Below are 12,876 nucleotides of genomic sequence, written 5' to 3' on the forward strand. Positions count from 1 at the left end.
AGCTATAAATTTTATAGGTCTACTTCACTGCAGGTTTTAATGGAGGAAGTGATTAAGACTGACTTTTATGCATGTTTGGGACTATTTATTTGGAAAGAAGTTGAAACAATTTTGTTTGTTTAATGTAGATGGATGACTAAGTCAGGAAAAAAACTTGGAAGAGGTTTATTGATCTGCTTTTTCAGATTAAAGAGTTTAGGGAATAAGATGGCTTTGAACAACCCAAGTCTCCAAACCCTCAACTGCATATTTACATCGTTGTGACAGAGATATGGATTCATCAACTTGAGGCTGTAAAAGGAGAATATATATTTCAACTCTGCTGCTATTTTTGAGGAAGTACAGGTACTCAGGAGCAAGCTGGACATGTGGGTTGAGCACAAGAAGACTTGAGGCTGCACCTCATTCCCATCGCTAACTTACCCTGAAGTCAGTGGACTCACAGCTGTCAAAGAACTGGTGAGCTCTTCAGTGGTAATGAAAACCTGATTTCAGAAACAACTTGTAGGTCTGATGGACATGAATTATGGCTTATGTTTAGACTCCAGCTATCAAGATGTATCAGTCATTTAGCATTGGCTTCATCTTTGAGGTTGAGCTTCCAGAAAATCTCACTGGACCAAAAGTGAAATATGGTTGCCAAGAAGATGGCATAGTGCAAGAATTTGGAGATGGGTACAAAAGTCCCAGAAATATCCAACAATTTGCAATTATGTGACCAGATTCTCAAATGTTGGGTCTACTGTGAAAATGTATTCCTTTCATGAAATGACTGATATGGGGGCTTCTAGCCACCTTCAATGATACAATCTTGGAATTAGTGTAGTGATGGTGCCTCACAGAATATGTCATTTTCAATAATTGTATTCTGATGGACTTGATCAAAATTGGTCAAGGACAATCATTAGGTCTATAGAACAAGCACACTCTTTTAAGAATAAGATTGACTAGGTTTATTTAGACTGTTTTTGTATTACTGCTACAAAATCTGTTTGTTCAAATAGCTAATAGCCTCCTAATTTCCATTGCTGTTGATCAAAATTTCATGAGGATTTTTGATCAAGGGAGCTACCATTGAGAAAATTATGTATGTTTGTGGTAAATGCCTATGATTTTGTTGAATTTCCAAGACCTGGGGCCATCACTGTTGAAGAATTTACAATGCTGACTGCTCTCTACTTGAACTTTCTCATATTGCCACCTGTTGAGAGCTTTTGGGCTTCCTAGATGCTGCAGCAGAGCTATGTGCTAGACTTGACTATTTCTTCTGAGTTCCGAATCTGTTTTTTTTCTGTTGTTTGCTTTTAATCTGAGGAAAATATCTATTCCCTGTTTAGCTTAGTTTCATTTTCCTTAATCATAGATCTGACAAAAGTTTATTTGGTTTCCTAATAACCCTGGAAAGTTCAAAGCAAAAACCATTCAGAGGCCACCATTGGCATTTTAGAGAGTCACTGTGAAATAGTCCCTGTGTTGCCATGGAAATGTAGCATCTAAGAGTGGGAGAATAATCTGGATTTCATAGTCTGCTTCATTCTTTTATTAAGAATGTTGTTTCAACTACAATGGCACCAGCAGGGTGAACTATAACATCTCATCTAACGTAAATATCTTTCTTCTTGTCCTTCCAAGTTGTGGGAGCCGCTGACCACATTTCATCCTTGGACTCCAGTGAGGTTTAAATTACACAAGCAAGAAATAGTTATTACTCCAAATGCTGAAGATTGTTGGGGACAAGGAGTGATCATTTAGAATCAGCACTGATGACGGTCAGAAATTAGATACAGGAAGATGAAATTCTAAGTCCCTGGTGTGTTCTGAAAAGTTAAATAACTGTCTTGCGTCAGTTGGTACCCTTTTGTAAGAGTCTGGGATGGATGATTGAGGAATAAATAAGTGGAAATCACTTTTTAAATTAACATAAGACAGGACAAGAAAAGAAAATCAAAGGATGTAGTCTAATGAATATTGAAAATAAGCCAGAAGGAAGATTCAGTATTTACTTTAGGGTTTTGCTTCTCTTTGTGTCAAAATTGTCACAGATTTAAGTACAAATATAAGATTTTTTAAAAAGTGGAGGAGCTGCATGAGACAGGTGGATGCGTAGAAAATGTCATGTGGAACTCAGGAGCAGAGAACTCCTCTCTGTGACTGCAGTTAAACTATTTTAAAACTCAGTGTCTCAGTAGAAGAATGCAGACATACATCAGAGTTGTTCAACTGCCAAGCCATGGGCACAGTACTGGGCATAGCTGGAACAAGGTGGAATTATTTTCTCCCATTTACTTTTCTTTCTTTGCTGCAGATCCAGAATCATGCTGGATCCAGATCCAGCTGCCAATCATGGCTGCTGACAGCTCTTGAGTTTCATTCACTTTCACGACATTACCTGGATTCCCTGCGTCAAATAGGTAAAAATGCTGGGTCAAGGTTCTGAATGATCTGGTCTGGGTTATATACATACTCCTGGTTGAATCACTGTAGCTAAAAGTTAGGTATCCTGATAAAGAGAATGTCTGTTTCTCTTTGTGGCAACCATGTGGTGAATTAGAGCATCTCACAACAACCTGGGGTGGAAGACAATCCTCTGGGTGGGCAAACACTCCTGTTCATCATGAAATTGAAGATGAATTCCCCTCTTTTTGACTGTTATTAAGATTAGTGCACACTTTGCTTCCTACCTCTAGAGGAAAAAGTAAGAAAGACTGCATGGTGTAAAATGTGTGTGCTCTGTAATGTTCATGAAGCAGGGACCCTGCCTGTCTTGTTCATCATTACACATCCCCACCTAGATTAGAACCTGGCTCTATGGAGCCTCAATAAATATATATTGAATGAATAAACAGGTAAACAACTGGTTTTATTCTATTTTTTCCTACTATTTTATTCTTCTCTTTCCTTCCTTACTAGTACTTTATCTTGCTTTGTCTATAATTTTGAAATCCACCTCAATTCAAAAGGACAAGGAAGGGGATTGTTGGGATTTCAGGTGGTCATAAATAATAATACTTCTCCTTCTATCCTGAATTTAGAGCCATTGAGAGTAAGATGCAGGAGAAAGTCTGAGGTAGAATATGACTTTAGGTTTGCAGCCAAACAGTCTTGCCTATCCTTCAACTCAGAATTTCATAGACTTGTCAACGTAGTCATTCCTACAGATGGGCAACAACAGGCATCCCCTGGCAGGGGCCAAGCACAGCCTTCCCAATTTCTTCTCACATGTTCACTCTCCAAGTAAATCACTCCTTTTCTCCAGGGAAACAGTGAAAGTCAGAAGAGAGATCAACACTCTTTGTCTGCTACAAGTCTCTCCACGTGGAAACCAAGGTTTACAGGAGGGCTGGAAAACCTTCCCTAACAGGTATAAAGAAAGAAATGGAGGAAGGGAGGAAGGAAACAAACAAACAAAAAAACTGCCAAAGGAAAATAATAAGACAAAAACCAAGCTCTGATCTGGCTACACCTTTGAGGTAGTTAGTGCTAATGGCAAATCTCATTCTCCCCCAACCCCATCTCGCTCTATTTCGGAAAATGTTCTCTTTTCTATCTTGGCTTTGGATTTCTGTCCCGGTGAATTAATGCCATTGCTCTTTTTCTGGGACAAGTGACATTTAAAAATTAAAGCAGAAACTGGCAAAGATATCAAGCCTACCTATCATTGCCAGTTCAAAAAGCCATTATTCTAATGTAGCCATAATTACTAAATAGTTTCAAAACCATTTGGATGAGAAGAAATATGTGGTTTTCACTGACAATCCATCCCATCGATATGAGAATCACGAAAACCTTTTTCTCTTTTCTGATGTTTATAACTGGGAGTAGTTAGGAAACTAGAATTATGTTAACTCAGTCAACAGATATTCATTGACTTTCTACTATATATAAAACATGATTTATCTCAAAGAATGTAAAGTTAATTTGGATTTATACATATATTTTCAAGAAGATATTTAAAAGCACAAAATAAAAGCATTACAAGATGGCCCAAGCTCTACTTCCAGATGAGTTATATGGCCAATATATCAGGATAAAGGAGAGAACTAAAACAACAACAAAAACAAAACAAAAAAACTTCCTCGTGCAAAATCTTACCTGTTGCAAAATAAGCACAAACAGGAGCACTGGAATTTATGGGGTATTAAAAGAGGCATAAAAGGCCCCGATATTTGCTAAACTCTAAATAATTAGTTAAAGATTATTCCTGGAGTGAAAGAAAATTTATATATGAGTCTATCAAGAACATCCACAAATGTCTAACAAAGAGTGTTCTTTCACAGACTTCAAAGTCCATGAAAATATATCTTTCCTAAATAGTAGTGGGGGAAATAAAGGTTTAGTTAGGCAAGGAATGAAAACTGCTGCAAACTAGGGATGAAAATACCAGAGGATAAAAGAATTGTACTTTAAATTTTGCTTCAGGTTTTTTTTTCTGAAAATATTAATGTAAATATCATAAGTTAATTAATATTTTCACAATTTTAATAAAAATAATGTCTTTCTTTAAAATCTGACATTTACTGCTAAATTCTCTGAGACTCAGCAATCCACGTCTGGAAATTAGGTATTAAAGCAAGACCTAAGGGCTCCTACCAGAAAATGCAAGCGATAATGTCAATTGACCTCTAGAGGGCTCCCTACAAACCAGATCTTACTCATGACGTGATATCAGACTTCTTTCTAAAGGTGGTTTACACAGATTAAAAATCTTTTCATTTGGGGAGACTCATGCCTGCCTTACTTCTCTGAATGACAAATTAATCTTCACTGATCTTCAGACATAGTTTGGTATGTTCCAAATCTTAAGGCAGGTCATTTGCCATCTCTGTGGTGCTGAACAAACTGGGAATTCCTGATGTATCAATTTACCTCTGTACCCAGCACCAAACCCAGTGCCCGCATAGAAGTAGATGACCAAGAAACGTGTGTTGATTTGAAGAAATCCTCTTTTTTTTTTTTTTTTTTTAGCTCAGATGGTTCTTGGTAAATGTTATTAGCGCAGGATGGAGCTGAAAGGAGTAAAAACAGATTTGACATTTTTGTAGCTTATAATAATTAACACTTCCATGCACATTATCTTACTGAAGGCTTAAAATATTAGCAAATTAGTTTTTATTATCATGTATATAGATTACATGACTGAGTCTAAGGAGCTTGATGTAATAAAGTGGAAATTCAAATTTAGTCTTTTGATTTCAATCTCAGTGACCTTTTCATTGACTCATTGACGCTTCTGATGATCCAGATAATGAAGGGACAAATCAGTAACCTTTCAATAGGTGTCCCTTGGTGGACAGAATGAAGCATTCTTAAAAAGGGAGAAGGCACCAGACGTGAGCCCAGCTAATTTCTCATAACCTTGGAAAGCTGGTTGACTCAGGAGGGGAACTAGGTAGTGAGGCCTCGATGCATTAGCTCCTGGGGATACTGAGGGCCTCAAGCCAAACTGTTCAACTAAACAGGTACGAAGACCAGAGACCTGAGCCAGAAAGGAGAGCCATTTTCTTGGTTGACAAACCAAGGGAAATAAAAAGACTGCTAAGCTAGAACCCAGCCACAAGATGGATCATGTCAGAGCTGAGTATCAAGTTGGAAGTGAGAGACCACTGTGAAGGAGAACTAGAGGAAGCAGTCAAGACAGGATCTAGTGGATATGACTTTGATCCCAGGTGACCGGATGTAACTGAAAAGTCTTAGTTTATTCCATATGTGCTGTTTCTATCTTAATGATGCAGTGCTCAAGACAGGAGGAAAAGGAGGGGATAGAAAAATTTTTTTAATTTTATTATGTTAGTCACGATACAATACATCATTAGTTTTTGATGTGGTGATCCATGATCCATTGTTTTCATATAACACCCAGTGCTCCAAGCAGTATGTGCCCTCCTTAATATCCGTCACCGGGCTAACCCATCCCCCTCCCCTCTAAAACCCTGTTTGTTTCTCAGAGTCCATCGTCTCTCATGGTTCATCTCTCCCTCCGATTCCCCCCCTTCATTTTTCCCTTCCTTCTCCTAATGTCCTGCATGTTATTCCTGATGTTCCACAAATAAGTGAAATCATATGATAATTGACTTTCTCTGCTTGACTTATTTCACTTAGCATAATCTCCTCCAGTCCCATCCATGTGGATGTAAAAGTTGGGTATTCATCCTCTCTGATGGCTGAGTAATATTCCATTGTATATATGGACCACATCTTCTTTATCCATTCATCTGTTGAAGGGCATCTTGGCTCTTTCCACAGTTTGGCTTTTGCGGACATTGCTGCTGTGAACATTGGGGTGCATATGGTCCTTCTTTTCAGTACATCTGTGTCTTTGGAGTAAATACCCAGGAGTGCAATTGCTGGGTCATAGGGTAGCTTTATTTTTAATTTTTTGAGGCACGTCCACACTGTTTTCCCAAGTGGCTGTACCAACCTGCATTCCCACCAACAGTGTAAGAGGGTTACCCTTTCTCCACAATCTCTCCAACATTTGTTGTTTCTTGCCCTGTCCATTTTTGCCATTCTAACTGGTGTAAGGTGGTATCTCAATGTGGTTTTGATTTGAATTTCCCTGATGGCTAATGATGATGAACATTTTTTCATGTGTCTGTTAGCCATCTGTATGTCTACTTCAGAGAAGTGTCTTTTCATGTCTTCTGCCCATTTTTTGACTTGATTATTTGTTTTTTGGGTGTTGAGTTTGAGAAGTTTCTTATAGATCTTAGATACCAGCCCTTTGTCTGTAGTGTCATTTGCAAATATCTTCTCCCATTCTGTGGGTTGCCTCTTTGTTCTGTTGACTGTTTCCTTTGCTGTGCAGAAGATTTTTATCTTGATGAAGTCCCAAAAGTTCATTTTTGCTTTTGCTTCATTAGCTTTTGGAGATGTATCTTGAAAGAAGTTGCTGTCGATGATGTCAAAGAGGTTACTGCCTATGTTCTCCTCTAGGATTTTGATGGATTCCTGTCTCACATTGAGGTCTTTCATCCATTTTGAGTTTATCTTTGTGTGTGGTGTTAGAGAATGGTCGAGTTCCATTCTTCTGCATGTGGCTGTCCTATTTTCCCAGCACCATTTATTAAAGAGACTGTCTTTTTTCCATTGCATATTTTTTCCTGCTTTGTCGACGATTATTTGACCATAGAGTTGAGGGTCCATATCTGGAGTCTCCATTCTGTTCCATTGGTCTATATGTCTGCTTTTGTGCCAGCGCCATGTTGTCTTGGTGATCACAGCTTTGTAATAGAGCTTGAAATCGGGCAACGTGATGCCCCCAGCTTTGTTTTTCTTTTTCAGCGTTTCCTTGGTGATTCAGGGTCTTTTTTGATTCCATACAGATTTTGGGATTGTTGTTGTTGTTCTAGCACTTTGAAAAATGTCATTCAAAAAATGATCCATTTTATTCCTACTCATCTGCTGATACCTGGAAGTGAACCTGGGAAATCATGACCCAGAAAAATGTATGCTTTGATAAGTGGCATATGTCTCTGTTTAGAAATAAGCATAGGTTGGTGGGACTGTTTCTAGATAAAGCCCAGAGGCTGATAAAAGATATTAAGGGCTGAAATGGACAAAAGGTAACAGGTGAAAGGGGGTGAGTCCCTGAAGGTAAATGATGCCAACCTTGCAATTTTGCTTTGGACTTGTCTTCTTTAGCTTTGAAAAGGCAATAAAATGTGGTGGTTAAGAAAACAGATTGCCTGGGTTTGAATCTTCTCTCTATCACTCACTAGCTGCATGCTTTGAAAAAATTTTGTGAAATGGTCTTAATTTATCTTCTGTAAATTGAGATAATATAGTACCTACTTCATGGGTTGTTGTAAAAAAAAAAAAGTCCTAGCTTAAAGGAGAACTTTTTAAACTTGAAAAGTCCCGGTTTTAGTTTAAAATAATTATGTAATATATGTGATTCATTCAGACCAACAACCCCCCAATAATTTTTTGTTATCAAAGGACAGACACTTTAATGGATGAGATATTCTGGGAGAATATAGTAACTTTCACCAACAGAAAACTAGATTGGATGTCACACTCTTAAGACACAGATATGTCTGTCTTCAGGGTCTGTAGGAAATGTCTGCTCTTGTTCAAATGACATTAAGACTTTACAATACATCAGTGAACCTGCTACACAGATTGCTTGTTCACTCTCCAACTTGCTGTCTCAGGGGAAGGCAGGCACCTGTTCTAATTTATCTTTTAGTCAACAAATAGTTATTGAGTATCTCTCTTATGCCATGGACTGTTCCAAGCATTGAGGTATAGTAAACAGAATTCCCTGCCCTCAGGGAGCTTCCATTCTAGTGGAATTTACTTGAATACTTGTTAATGTTCATCTCTGTGCTTCCTGGCTGTTGTGGAATTGCTGGAGAATGGAAAATGGGTTTTATTTTCTTTCTGAGTGGTGAGGACTTTAAGCCTTTCCACATACTTATTGCCTTTAGATTTTTTTAATAGCAAAATAGGTGAAGTTGAGTTTCTTCCTGGTACCTGCTAACCATCCAGCTACCAGAAGAGGGACATGAAGGGAAGTTCAGATCACTATGTCCACCAGTGAGCTGAGCCTGGGACCCAGCCTTGTCCTAGCTGGGCACCATTTCTACTGGCGCTGAGTGAGTCTTGCTTTGGGTTTTTGATTTTCTGTCCTAAAAGCCTCCAAAGAGTCATAACACAACTGAGAGGGCACTTGCTCAGTCCCCATAAAGCCAATCTGCACCCCAACACAATCACACGGTCCTAGAGTGACTATCTCCTTGGGGCCCTCATGGGCTGTCAGCAGAATCTTTTGTTCTATCTTCTCCAAAGGTTGTTGCCTTCCCAATTTCCCTGCTATGTGTCCTGCCTGGCACGCTGGCATAGACCTGATAAATATTGATCAAATGAACCCAGGTAGTGGGAAAGACGATTGTAGGGGGAATGTGGATGAACAATTGATATTTAATATATTGATGTTTAATGTTTTAGGAGAGACGTAATTTAAATGGTTAGATGAAAAATGTTTTAAGTTTAAAGACCACCAATTTTAACAGTAGTACAGCACTGATCAAAGTTTGAGCAATACTGACCCAGGGGCTAATAATAGAAACTGTATAGTTTAGCTGGCTGGGTTTTAATCTTGTTTCAGACACCAACCAGTTGAGTGAGCTTGGGAAACAACAGTCTGGACTTCAATTTCCTTAATTGAAAATGGGACTAATAATAGTACCTACATCATGGGGTTGCTATATGGTTCAATGAAATATGAAACATGTAATCCATGTAAAATGCTAAGCCCTGTATCAGACACCTGTGAATGTTAAATGATGATTATTATTAATCATTGCTATAATAACATAACTACCACTTTGTCAACTTGCACTTCTTATTCTAAGCACCACTGAACGGAGGGCTCAGGTCGGGTAGGCACAGGGATGTGCCAGGGGACCCCACCAGTAAACATGCTGAGGGGAGCCTGGGACATGAGCATCACACAGAATCAAAGAGAAACTGAGGCCTGAGCAGAAGATGTTCTGTGGCTTAGCTAATGAGCACATCTCCCAGTAGTAGAATGAGAAGACTGGGACCTCTTCTAACACCCTCAAGACTAATTTGCCATGCTAATTTATTTTGAATGATACACTACCTCCCTTAAAAGAAACTGACCCTTCTTTTCTGAATCTTCGGTTGACAAGTGCTCAGTCCATATTCCGTGCAAAGAAGCAGAAATTCTGCAGAGCAATAAAGAGAACACACACATAAATAAGATGAAGCTTTGTTTAACCATAAAATCTGAAGTTGGTTAGTCATTACATTGTAATCTAACCTGATCTAAACAAGGCACTGCACACATGCCATATAAGCTTTTTTCTCTTCTAAAAATATCTCATTACCATCCACAGGAATAGTTAAATATAGATACTTTGTTTTTATGGCCTTATTTCTGAAACATAAAAGGTTTTATGTTTCTAATCCCTAGACAATTTTTCATGGTATTTCTGTTTATCCTACAATCTACTTTCAAGCCATGTTTGGGGGAAAAATGCAATGATTTCAGGAAAGTCTAAAGTGTTTTTCAATTATCGTGAATGAATTCTGGGACTCACGGAGTCAGTTAGCTCCTCTGATCTTAGACAATCGCTCCGCATGACAGGAGTTACTCGGGTTGGGTTTTTATCCTCTTGGTTTCTTTTGAATTCTCTGTGGTGGTTTTCATTTCCTTTGTGTTTCTCTATTGTTTATTGCAGTCAGTTTCAATGGCATTTACCTAGACTGGTTTTGTAGCAATAAAGAGTCATTTGAGTGAAGGTTTTCCAACATCAGAGTTTCATTATGAGGAAAAGTAACAACCTTGTAGTCACTTCCAATGACCTCAGGGTGGATTTGGACAAAGGACCCTGACATGAAACAGCAGGGTAAATTTCATGCACATTCCTCCATGGGCAGGGTGACTTCGTGGGTGTGCAGATTACGCCGTCACAAAGGTCACACTTAGAAGAGCCCTGTCCTTGGTTTAATGCTCTTTGTCATCATCTTGTAGTTCTTTTTTTCTTAAATATATATTTTTTAAGATTTTATTTATTTATTTGACAGAGAGAGACACAGCGAGAGAGGGAACACAAGCAGGGGGAGTGGGAGAGGGAGAAGCAGGCTTCCCGCTGAGCAGGGAGCCCCATACGGGGCTCAATCCCAGAACCCTGGGATCGTGACCTGAGCTGAAGGCAGCCGCTTAACGACTGAGCCACCCAGGCACCCCGTCTTGTAATTCTTAATAATATTTAAACAATCCTCTAAGGCTTATGAAGTTGTGGAATGCCCCACGTCCAGGCTTGATGACACATGAAGCCCCATCTGCTTAGATGTCACTGCCTACTTCTCCACTTGCTGGTGAACTCATCACAGCTCATGGGTCATTCTCTGCACAACTTTTCTCTCCCTTCTTCAGGCAGAGTTAGTCACTCAGTGTCTCTGTGTTCCCATGGCAACATATGCCCACTGCTGGGATTGCACTTTCTATTCCACACCCCATGTGCATGTGTGACTTTCTATCTGTCTCAACCGTGAACTCCAGGGCACAGATCAAAACTGACTATCATTTTGTTTCTCAGGAATAGTTCCTGATACATGGTAGTGCTCCTTCAATGTGTGATAATGAGAAAAATTTCAGTGAGCTTTCACACGATGCTGGGGCAACATGGAGCTTTTCATTGTCACTGTGCATTGCTCTCTGCACAAGATACCATCCTGTCTCCCTTCTTCATATTTGCAGGATCCTCATGCATCTTGTAATGCCCAACAAAAGGTCCATTCTTCTGGGAAGCCTTCCTTGAATGAAAGAAAGATGGATTGTCTTTCTCCTCTGTGGTTTCTCTACACATGGTAGATGAAAATTCCAATTGAGCAATTTAGTTTTATTATCTGCCATGAGTATGGAAGAGAAATAATGGACCTCTAAGCTAATTGATTTTTCAGCACAAACTTAAATTGTCTGGTTATATTAGCTTTATGGGTCCAGCTAAACTAGAACCCATAATTTTTTTTTCCAGATAGGAAGGAGGAGTCTTAAACTTTAAGATAAAGGAGTAGTTCCCTTAAAGTCGGCAAGTGTGCTGATTACTATATTTAACAAAGTAAGTTGAGTATCATGTGTGGTACGTTGTGTATTCTTGACTCTCTGGTGGAATATCAGTTGACTGTATATGTTTGGATTTATTTCTGGGCTCTATGCTGTTCCCTGCTGCTTGTATTACTGTAGCTTTGTAATACATTTTGGCATCAGGAATTGAAAGGCCTCCCACTTTGTTCTTTTTGCACAACATTCCTTTGGCTATTCAGGGTCTTTTGTAGTTCCATATGAATTTTAGAGTAGTTTTTCTATTTCTGTAAAAATGCCATTAAGTGGCATTAAAAAAAAAAACAACAACCAAAAAAACCACTAACCCTCTCTAATAGGCACCACTATCACCATTTCTGGGTAAGGAAACTGAACTAGGAAAAGTTGAAGATCTTGTTCAGTGTTTCTTGGCTGAAAAGCAGAGTTATAACTAAACAGATCCCATGCTTTCCCCAATACATATTTGTGAATTTTTTGGGCTGGGGTGCAGTGGGGTAGGGTGTTACTTGTGCTATAGGTTGAACCTATTTTTAATGTTAAAGATTCAGAAGACAAAAATCCCTTCTCAGTTAAAGGGTGCCAACTAATTCCAATAATAATCCTTTATAGGTCTCTGCTTGCTAGAAAGTGTTAACTGTTTAGTAGCAGTCATTTTTAACAAGCTCAGAACACTGCCATTACATGAATTATACATGGCTTATAAAATGATTATTTAGTCAGTGGAAAATTAAATCCGTCAGTGTTTTCCAAATCTGAGCTAGGACATTCATCAGAAAAAACTGTTAAATTTTTAATCAACTGTACTGCGGTTGATGTAGCTATCAGCCTAAATTGCTCTTTCTCTGTCATTCCCCTTGTTGCAGAATATAGTGTAGAATTACCAGCTCTACGATGCTAATTGATTTTTTTCTTGCAGAGATTTAAGACAGAGTGACATGCCATCCAGCATTAAAATAAAAAAGCTGCACGAGCTTCAAAGACACATTTCACATATACTGAGTGGTAATTTAATATTTTAGGGTTTTTTGATCTTTCTCCTTGTGACCCAACACCTCAAGCCCGAATCCACCTCAGACTGAGATCACACTAAATACTCAGACCCAAACATTAAAACTAAGAAATTACATAGTGTGTTAAAAGATGGTAAGGTTATAAAAAATAATGCAAAGAAAGAGGATGTCTACTTGTGTATCAATAATAAGGCATAGTAAAAGAGTAGATTCCCCAAATGCACAAGAGTGACTAATGTTCCCTATGAACAGATAACTCACTGGACATTTCTTGCAGTCACAGAGTGATTT

The sequence above is a fragment of the Callorhinus ursinus genome, unplaced genomic scaffold (genome assembly GCF_003265705.2).
Source record: "Callorhinus ursinus isolate GAN/ISIS: 27379988/994484 unplaced genomic scaffold, GSC_fseal_2.0 scaffold4, whole genome shotgun sequence".
In the NCBI taxonomy this organism is placed as follows: Eukaryota; Metazoa; Chordata; class Mammalia; order Carnivora; family Otariidae; genus Callorhinus; species Callorhinus ursinus.